Here is a 9,543-nt window from a genome sequence, read left to right on the forward strand (position 1 = left end):
AACATCTGCGTAAACCTTCTGGATCTTCTTTAATTCTTCGAGCTCGGCCATCAATCGATGTGATTGGTTTGACCCCTGATTGGGAGTCCCAGCTCGTTCTACTACGACCATGGTGCCGCCTTCTTCTATGGTTTGCACTAAAGGTGGGGGAGATTCATCTTCGATTGTTGGCATTTCCAAATCGGGCGGAGTGCCCATCTGCGGTGTTAGAGCCGCCGGCACAGTTTGATTCTGCTAGTTTGTTGATGGAATTCCGAAGGTTGGAGGGTGCACGGGTTGGTGTGTTCTGGATTCATCCACCCTTTATTTTGGTTGGTGAATTGATTCGCAGCAAAAGTTTTGCTGGATTCCGCAGCCTTTGGGGCTGCCGCTGCCGTACTATACTTTGTTGTCGCTGCTCTGAGGGCCGCGGCCACAACGGAGTTAGCGTTCATAGGCGAAGTGATTTCCGCAGAGTCCTGCCTCTGACTGGTCATTTTGGTTTTGTCTCCTTTCTGCTTGCTCCGGGTGATGACCGGGGTTGTCCTTGGTGCTTCCTTTGACGAGGCTTTGGATTTTCCAGCTTCCTGCATCTTTTCCATCGTGGTTCCTTTTGTCGCTTTCTTTCTGCACAAGGGAATTTCAAACAGCGAGAAACAGAAGTGTCCATGCGGATCGGGTTAGTTTACGAAATTCCTTACTCCAAGACAAGGAAAAACTGCCCGAGGGCCACAGAGAATTTTTTTTTTTTAAAAAAAACGGGTTCATTGAAGGTACGCGGAAATGTGAAAGGATCCCCTTGAAAATGCACGTAGATCTTTTTGAAAATTTTCGAAAACCCATCGGAAAGACAGGTCCGTACGAGATCTAAAAAATGTAAATCCATGGATCTAAGCAATAAATCTTTTAACCAGTTTAAATTGCTTCGACAGATACTGCCAGAGCTATCGAAGATAACGGGTGCGTTTTTGAATACGGTAAAGTTAACAAAAGATAAATACTGTTAGAGCTAATGAAGTAGAGCAATCATATGCTAATTTAATATGAAATCACAGGATAAGATAAATCTTTTACCGGGACGAAGTCCCTGTTTCTAACGCCAAATTGTGGACACATAAATCACGCAGGCATCAATATGTTCACAAACAATGTTCGCACTCTAGGTACAGACTCACATGGATAATACAATTGTATTGATTCCTTGGCTCAAAACCTTCGGGTTTATCATAGCCTCATCCAATAACATCGCGAGGGGCGTTTACGCAGGGGAAGATAAAGAAAACGAAGTATAAAAATAAAAATCATGGAGCGTTAGGAGAATATAAAGTGCTGAAATGTAAATAAGACTGGGATTTACGTGGTTCAGCACTAAGGCCTACATCCACGGGGTTGTTGTTTCACTATGTACTTGATGGTTACAGAGATAGTCGAGTGACTTTGGAGTTTACATAGGTCTATATATTGTAAAGGACAAACTTACACTCACAATCTTTCTCTCTCCTTCTGTCCCTGATTTTTCCCGATCCCCTCACTCTTGGTGGAGAGGGGGTATTTATAGGGTTAGAGTGTGGGACCCATTTCTGAGGACCGTTGGAACCTTATATTCTTGTGCTTTGTGTCTATCACGCGGAGGTATTCGTTCATTGCTTGATCACGCAGAGTCATCCTCGTTCGTTCAACGGGATGATCGACACGTACACTGCTCAGAGTGTTTAATGCGGGTAGTTGAGGCGCTGCTCGTGTCAGACAAGTGTCTTCTGCCCCTGTCACTTCCATGTCAGTTCACCTTCTCTCCACCGTTGATCTTGGCTTCTTTTGGGGATGAGATAAAGTAACTCTTCGGGAGTTATTTGGTGCTCCGCAGTACATCGTGTTTTCGGTACATCTTAACTTTTGCCCTTAGATTTGTTCGGGCAAGGATCCGACGTCGACGGGATGGGCTTCTTGGCTATGGATGTGTGTCATCCTGTTTTGATGATTTTGTCCGCATGCTCTCCACGTATCTTCCTATATACACGTGTTTGATGATGAAATATGTACACACATATTACAATGGGGTATATGAGATTAATGAGAGCATTATGCAATGAAATCTAGTCCTCGTATGTATATCATATAAATGGTATTGAAGATGAGGTTAAAGTTTGATAGTAACCGGAAAGAGTCGTCTAACATATTGATGAATATTGGAGCTGTTATAGATTCTAGGTTCAAGGATGAGTGGATAGAGTTTTTTTATAATAAATTATATGGTGTGCACAGCATGCAACGCATTATAACAAATTTTAAATAACATTGAACGCACTTTTTTCTTCAGATGATTGTGAAAGTAACTCTACACCTCCATAATATTTTGGGAACTCAACTAGTGGAATAAGTTCATCTAGTATTGACAATTCTAGAATAACTAGAAGTGAACATGAGTAAAAAACAGTGATATTGAGGTTCAGAAGTCATAGTTGGAGAAATACTTAGAAAAACCACTACTTACTAAAGAAACAAAGTACCAAATTCTTGCAATGATTACAAGAGATGTGTTGGTTTTTCTGGTGACAAGTGTAGTGTTAGAATCCATGTTCAGTACTAGAGGTAGGGTTCTTACAGCACACCGAAGTTCATTAGCTCCAAAAGTTGTTTAAATATTAGTTTTACTTAAGTGATTGGTTTCCAGATCTCGTTGACAATGCTAGTACTGGTTATTATCTTTCATTTCCTTTCCTTCCATATTTCTTGCGTTGCCAACTAACATATTTCAGTTTCTTTGAAATAAAGATATACTTCGGATTTTGATATGCATAAGGACTAAGTGAAGTAAGGAAGGAGAAATGCAGGTTGTAGGCTGCTTACAAGTAAAAATGCATGCATTTAATTTCTTTATGTTTTCTTTTGAAGGAACGTGTAATGTAGGCATTTGGAACATTTGTGTGTTTGCTTTGTCTTTGAACTGGATTTTGAATTGAAAGCTTGTTATTTTAAATTGAAAGTTATTCCAATCTCTATCATACAACGAAAATTATCGGAAATACATCCGATATCCGATCGATAACGAGACATGATAGGTTAAAATTTTTAAGATTCCGTCGGAAGTTATCAGATATTCGGTTATCGTAACACAACCGGTTGAGCCAGTTTCCGTTGACAACCCTATGCATATACCATATGTGTAGTTCCTTTAAATCATAATGCCTAAGGCAAGATTATATTAAAAAGTATTTTTTATAAGTTTACGCTGAATATTATATACTTAAAACCTAGGTATATAGTTTCGAATTATCCTGGATTCATGAATCGTTGACCTAACGGTAAGCCAAAATAATAATACTCGTACGTCACGTTTGGCTTACGGCCGAACCTTTCGTGGTAACCCAAGTCTCCAAAGATAAACGAAACTGGAGGTTTAGATTAGGTTGTGCCAGCACGAGCACAATCCAGCCCACCACGTTAAAAAATGAGCTCAGTCCAAGCCAGCACGACCCATCATGTTAGTTTCGTGGGCTGTGTTTGGTTAGCCTAATCGACACAGTAGCACGGCACAGCACGCAACACAGATAAGCACGTGGCTCAGCTCAACACAACACGTTAAGAAAGCACGTCATAGCATGTACAAGTACACTATGACAAGGCACAATACATCACATTTAGTGTATATTTCACAATAGAGTCTATATCCTGGAAAAAAAAAATATTTCAATACAGTTGTTATAGTGTCGTTATTTTATTTGACTAGAACATTTACTTTACATGACAATGGCCCAATTTTATATTTGATGGACTATTTTTTTTTATTGAATAAACTTGTTAATTTTACTTGATAAATTATTTCAAATAATATATTGTCGATTCTCGTGATAATGTCCGTCTTAATGTATACCATTAAGCAATTTCAAATTATTTATAGCACGTGTGCCACCACGACACATCACGTTTATTCGTGTGTTGTGACAGTGGGTTGTGTTGCGCCTAGCTTTTGGCTAGTAAAGCACAGCACGACACAACATGTTTAAATCGTTGGCACAGCACAGTACGACATATGGCACGTGAAACATGCGACTTTGTGTGCCGTGCTATGCCTGGCCGGTAGGCCGGGTTCGTTTTACACCTCTAACCACAACCAAAGTTCATAATTTACTGCCTAAAATTAACCGTCTCCTCAAATTCTAAAGTTACTGCATCAGTGGTTGACTCCAAACCATTAAAAGAAAAAAAAAATTAGTCAAGAAAGCTATTTCCCTATTTTACTCTTTCTACAGTCCACACCCGAAATTCCCCAGAATTCCATCTCTATATTTTCCTTGTAAACCCTAGATTTTCAAATTTATCTCCCTGTAAATCTTTCTTTCTTCAATTACAAGGGGATTTCGATGGAGTATTTCAAGATTTTCACTTCGTTCTTCAACAACAAGCGGGTTTTTACGGATTATTTCAAGTTCCTCACCTTTTTCTTCGACGGCAAACGGATTTGGCCGATTATTTCAATTTTCTCCGGGAGGAGATTAAATTAGACATTCTAACTCGCATACCAGCTGAATCGGTTGTTGATTGCAAATTTGTATGCACAAATTGGAAAAGTCTTGTTTCTCATCCGTCATTCTATAAATTGCACTTCCATCACCTTAATGATTCTGCTGCTGATTATGGTAAGTTGGGCTTTCTTGCTTTGATTCCTAATGAGATTAAAAAATTTCACTATTTTGAATATAATGAGAATCATGATGATTCAACACCACCCATTCAGAGAATTAGAAGAATTAATTTTACCCCTCCGTATAAGAATTTTAGGTTTATTGGTTCCTGTAATGGTTTGGTATGTGTTATTGAAGGCCGATCCGTTTGTATTTTTAAGCCAATCACCAGGGAATATGTTCTGCTTCCCGAAATCAAGGATTATGAATGGTATACTACTGGTGATGTGACAAGCAGCTTTGGTTATGCTGCTTCAACAAATGACTACAAAGTTGTTGCAGTAATACATGATCTGTTGGACCGCTATTCTCGAGCAGTCCACATTTACACTCTAGGCAGTCGCAATTGATGGAGAGAACTTGGAGACTTCGAGTTCAATGTCTATAATTGGGATGAACCTGGTATTTTTGCCAATGGAGCTCTTTATTGGGTGAGCCTTAAATTAGAAAGAATTATGTTCTTTGATTTAGCTGAGGAAACTTTTTGGGATGATCTTCCACTACCTCCTTCGCCACCAGACAGTATTTGGCACAATAATCGAATAGGGGTGTTGAATGGGTGTTTGTCTTTTGCCATTAGTGTTGATATCGAAGAAGAAAAATATTTTGACATATGGCTATTGAAAAAGAAGGTTGATAATCATGGAAAGTGGTTGGGTTGGATTAAAGGAGTTAGGATAGACAGAAACGGATTCTTAGCCATTACGAAGAGTGATGGTGTTTTGACTTACAATGTTAACTATCTCAACATTAGAATACAAAAACTTCTGCCTCGAAAAGCCTTGTGAAGTTTAACAATTGGCTTCTCCAAGTATCCCCTCACAAGAACACCTTGGTTTCATTGAAAGAATTAGGGGAAGAAGATACAAAAACAATGCAGTCAGTCGAAATTGAGGACCCAAGAAGGCGTGATTATCCTTTGAAGCAGCTCAAGGAAGATGGGACTCCTGAATACTTATTCTTATAAACTGGTAATATTCAGTTCTGAAAGTAGCATTTATATAATTTTATATGCTTTTGAGTTTTGTTTTTGAAATTGGATAACTAGTGACCTTAGTGTGAACCTTAGTTTGAAATTGGATAACTATTGGCACTGTCTCGGTTAGTTATGTATGTTGTAAGTTAGCTTTGTTTTGTCTTTATATCATCGGTCCAACTTTATACTAGTGTTTCTTATGTTGGGTTAAGCTATATTGCTTTGTTGATTGTGCACTTTGTTAGTGAGTCAACATTTATTCAAGGAAACTGAGAGCTTTCTCATTAGTGGGGAATACCTACCTCTACATGTTATCTGATAGATAATTTTAAGGATCCAAAGTTTTGTTTTTTCATTTTTTCTGCTGGTGCTTTTCATACTGCTTATTACTTATTGTTACTGTTGAAGTTGCTAGTATCATGTTACACAAAGTGGTCGTTTGAATAGAAAACTGCACTATTCGTTCTCTGTGATAGTTATGATTTACGTTTCTATTCTGTCATTAATCACAGAGTCCACAACCGACCAAATTGGTATATCTTTAAATAATGCTACTTTACCATCTCCATGGGAAGGTACCTTGCAGACTTCTAGCGTGATTTCATTTTGGGTCAATGTCCCTAATGATGATTAGAACATAGACTATTCCAGATCTGGAAATTCAAGTCTGCATAATTCTTTGTCCTAATTCCACAATCTTTTAAGAATGCTGCATATATTTGGATCATGTTTAAAATTTCTGTGTCTTGTCAATTTGTCTGATAAAGCCACAAGTTTTCTTAATCCGGCTTGTTACTTGAGCAACGACAGTATTCCGGTTATCTAGCAGCTAAAAATCTACATTAATATGAATATTTCATTTAAAGGGTGCAGCATTTGTAGGACCTTCCTTTATATTCTGTTCTTACAATAGTGATCATTGAGTAGACAGATAATTGGTTGATGTGTTAGCATTTGCAATAACTTAAGCCTTAAGGTATGCTGCGCTTCCAGTAAGGTCATTGAGTAGAATTCGTTTTGCTTTAGTATACTCTTACTTTGGTGATCATTGACTAGACAGATAACTAGTCGATATAGTATAACATTTGTGATAGCTTAATTTATATTACTCTTCCTGTAAAGATTATCTAGTAGAATTCAATATCCGTCTTCATTGAACCCTGCAGAAAATGTTTGGAATATTAAAAACTTCATAAACTCCTTTGGAGTCTGGTAAACCCCATGATTTGTTCAATGAAGAGCCATTGAGCTTCAAATTCTTGGAAACTGAGAAATTGAGGCTTAAAATTACACTTTCATATAAAAGTTCGGGTTCTTGATTGTGCAAAATTATCATAATCGGCTACTTAGATGAGCAAAGAGCAATACACGCTTATTGCACTAAAAGGTCCCACATTCATTATTCCCATTTGTAGAGCCAACAATATTGTTCTCTGATACCTGTCAGTGAACTTGATGTTGCTACGGTAAAGCTTCAGAAAGCTCATAAGAGTTGCTGAACTCCGAGATCTCCTACAGATTTTGCTGGAGGAGCTCTGGTAAGCGATTAGCATCACTATTTTATAATGACTTTTTGCAGATGATTGATTTGCATTTTGGGATTTTTAATGCTCATCTTATTTGGTTTCCTCTCAAATGTTATTGGTGGAAAGTTGGGCTTCGCCGCTCTCAAGCAGAGTTCGGTATTTTTATTCAACATTGATAAACCAGAAACAGATGCTTCACAATTGTACGGAAAGGACAATAGCTTCCAAGGTACCCCTCATTTGACAAACCAAATTAAAACCATAGGAGTTTGTAGCCAAATTAATATCTGACATATAGTTGTTAGTACTCAAAAGGTTAGTAGAAATTACGGAGATACAAGAGAACCGGCCCCCAATCATGCCATATAATTGAGACACTAGTACAGCTGAGATCTTTTGGCAGCTGCAGGACATGTATGGCGGATTCATCATTTACAATCCTGTTGAATAATACTCCTTTTGGAGCCTCTCTGCATGCAGCTCTCCAGAAGTGACCTGTTGAGTCTTGCAGGTATATAAATTTGCTCGATATCTTTTTTCAACGTTGAAAAACCCGAAACCTATGTGTCACGATGAGCACGTGCATGGACAAGAGCTTCCAAGGTACTCCTCACTTGACTAACATACATAGCTGCTGAGAGTTTTGTCTGGACTTGGTTTTCTTACTGATTTTGGCACCAATTTTACACAAACAGGCCCCCCATTGAACTGTTTTGGTTGTGTTGTCTTTTTGTTTCTATGGCTGGGGCTCCGTTGTTGACTTTTGCTCTTGCATTCCTGCCCTGTTGCAAATCATGCTTTTGTGGCTTTCAATATAATCGAGCCAAAGTTTCAAAAAGTCACTTCTGGTCCAACAATCTCATAAACATCATTGAACTCTTATAATGCATGGCAACATTTCTCTGAAGCTTTAAGCTCAGGGACCTTGATTTAAACTATCCTGAGAAAGCACTAGGATTTTTTATGTCAAAGTTAGTTTGAGACTTAGCGAGCTTTAATTCCAAGCACTCGAGAAAGTCAATATGTCTCCTAGAGTCACATCTGAGATCACCTGGAAAAACGGTCCACTCGCTTAACCCTATATAAGAAACACTATTCATTTTTTTGTTTTTGTTTTGGGTTTTAACCTATTTTTTCTTGTAAAGCAGCTATCAGTTTCTTTTTAATGATTGTACTTGTCAATTTCTAGACATGTTATGTAATTTTGAATAAAAATTGTCTTCAAGTATTTTCTACTTTCATCGTTATTGTTTGGTCAATGTATTTTATGATGAGCTTAATTTCTTTCATTTTAGTTTCATCTTTAAGCAAGTAAATCAAATCGTGTTTTTATCTTATAAATCAATAATTCCATTGCAGAAACTGGAAATTCGAAGAAAGAGTGTGAAGTCAGTTTCAGAGCTATTATTGGATCCTAGGTGAGGCTTGAGGTTCTGATATGGTGGATTATTTCTCCAGCAATCGCTATGTTATCATGGATTGATCTTTATGGAACAAAGACACTTTGATAGGGGCTTATTAAGAAGGGGAGTAGTGGTCTAATTCGGTTCTCGAGTATCTTTGCTATGATTTTATATGTGACGTTACATAGCCCAATGGGTCTGAATTGTGAAGGTTTCGATGGGTGATCCACTTGGGGTATTAACTTTAGGTTTGTGTGATTCATTACTGGATGCATAGTAAGATTATTGAAAAACCTTTGAAACATAGCTATCAATTGGGAGTGAGTTATTTCCTATAAATCTTTGAAGAACTTGTGCTATCTTTTTCTTGCGGTTTATGATTATTTTTTTGTCTTATCATGCACCTATTTTCAACTTATTTTTGCTGGAATATGCAGCTGTTGTAACTGGGAATACGTCAAGTAATTTCAAGGTATAAACGCATTGATTCTTGCAAATATTGTTGCAGTATCAAACACCATGATATTTTTCTTGCAGGTCTTATTGATGCATGGAAATAAGTTTTGCAACTTTTATTGTGTTTATTGTTGCTTCTGCTAATCAGGAATTAAATGTTCGTTCAAATTTATTACTGGTTCGTTCAAATTAATGTTCGTTCAAACATTAATTTTCTTTTTTAATGTTTCTTTACTTTGGCCGGGGTGTTTTTTTATTTCACATGGTGTGTTAAAAACAAGGTAACAAAAGAAATCTTTGGCACTGGCGTTTCGGTTAAACTTGACGAGGAAGATGATTAATACATTATATTAATGTCTGTCTATTCGTAGAATTGGTGGTGTAATTTCTTAGCTAGAACTGGGTTGAACAAAGCCATGGCTAATGAAAAATCGGGTCTTGAGTTCACAATGATTGTGTTTTGTCTCTCTCGATAAAGGTATCTAGATTTTTTTTTTTTTTTTTTTTGGTTTTGACCTGTG

General features: G+C 37.5%; 1 long non-coding RNA gene across 2 annotated transcripts; it reads left to right on the forward strand.

Annotated features, from left to right (window-relative positions):
• Window positions 1–4,241: 4,241 nt before the first annotated feature.
• Window positions 4,242–9,006, forward strand: LOC113295488. Of its 2 annotated transcripts, none has more exons than XR_003332847.1 (3): window positions 4,242–7,392; window positions 7,567–7,766; window positions 8,523–9,006. It is a non-coding gene; the product is annotated as an uncharacterized LOC113295488 (long non-coding RNA). The 2 variants fall into 2 exon arrangements; XR_003332846.1 differs by having other exon boundaries at window positions 4,242–7,175; window positions 7,290–7,766.
• The last annotated feature ends 537 nt before the right edge of the window (window positions 9,007–9,543 follow it).

Source organism: Papaver somniferum, chromosome 7 (genome assembly GCF_003573695.1).
Source record: "Papaver somniferum cultivar HN1 chromosome 7, ASM357369v1, whole genome shotgun sequence".
NCBI classification, from domain to species: domain Eukaryota; kingdom Viridiplantae; phylum Streptophyta; class Magnoliopsida; order Ranunculales; family Papaveraceae; genus Papaver; species Papaver somniferum.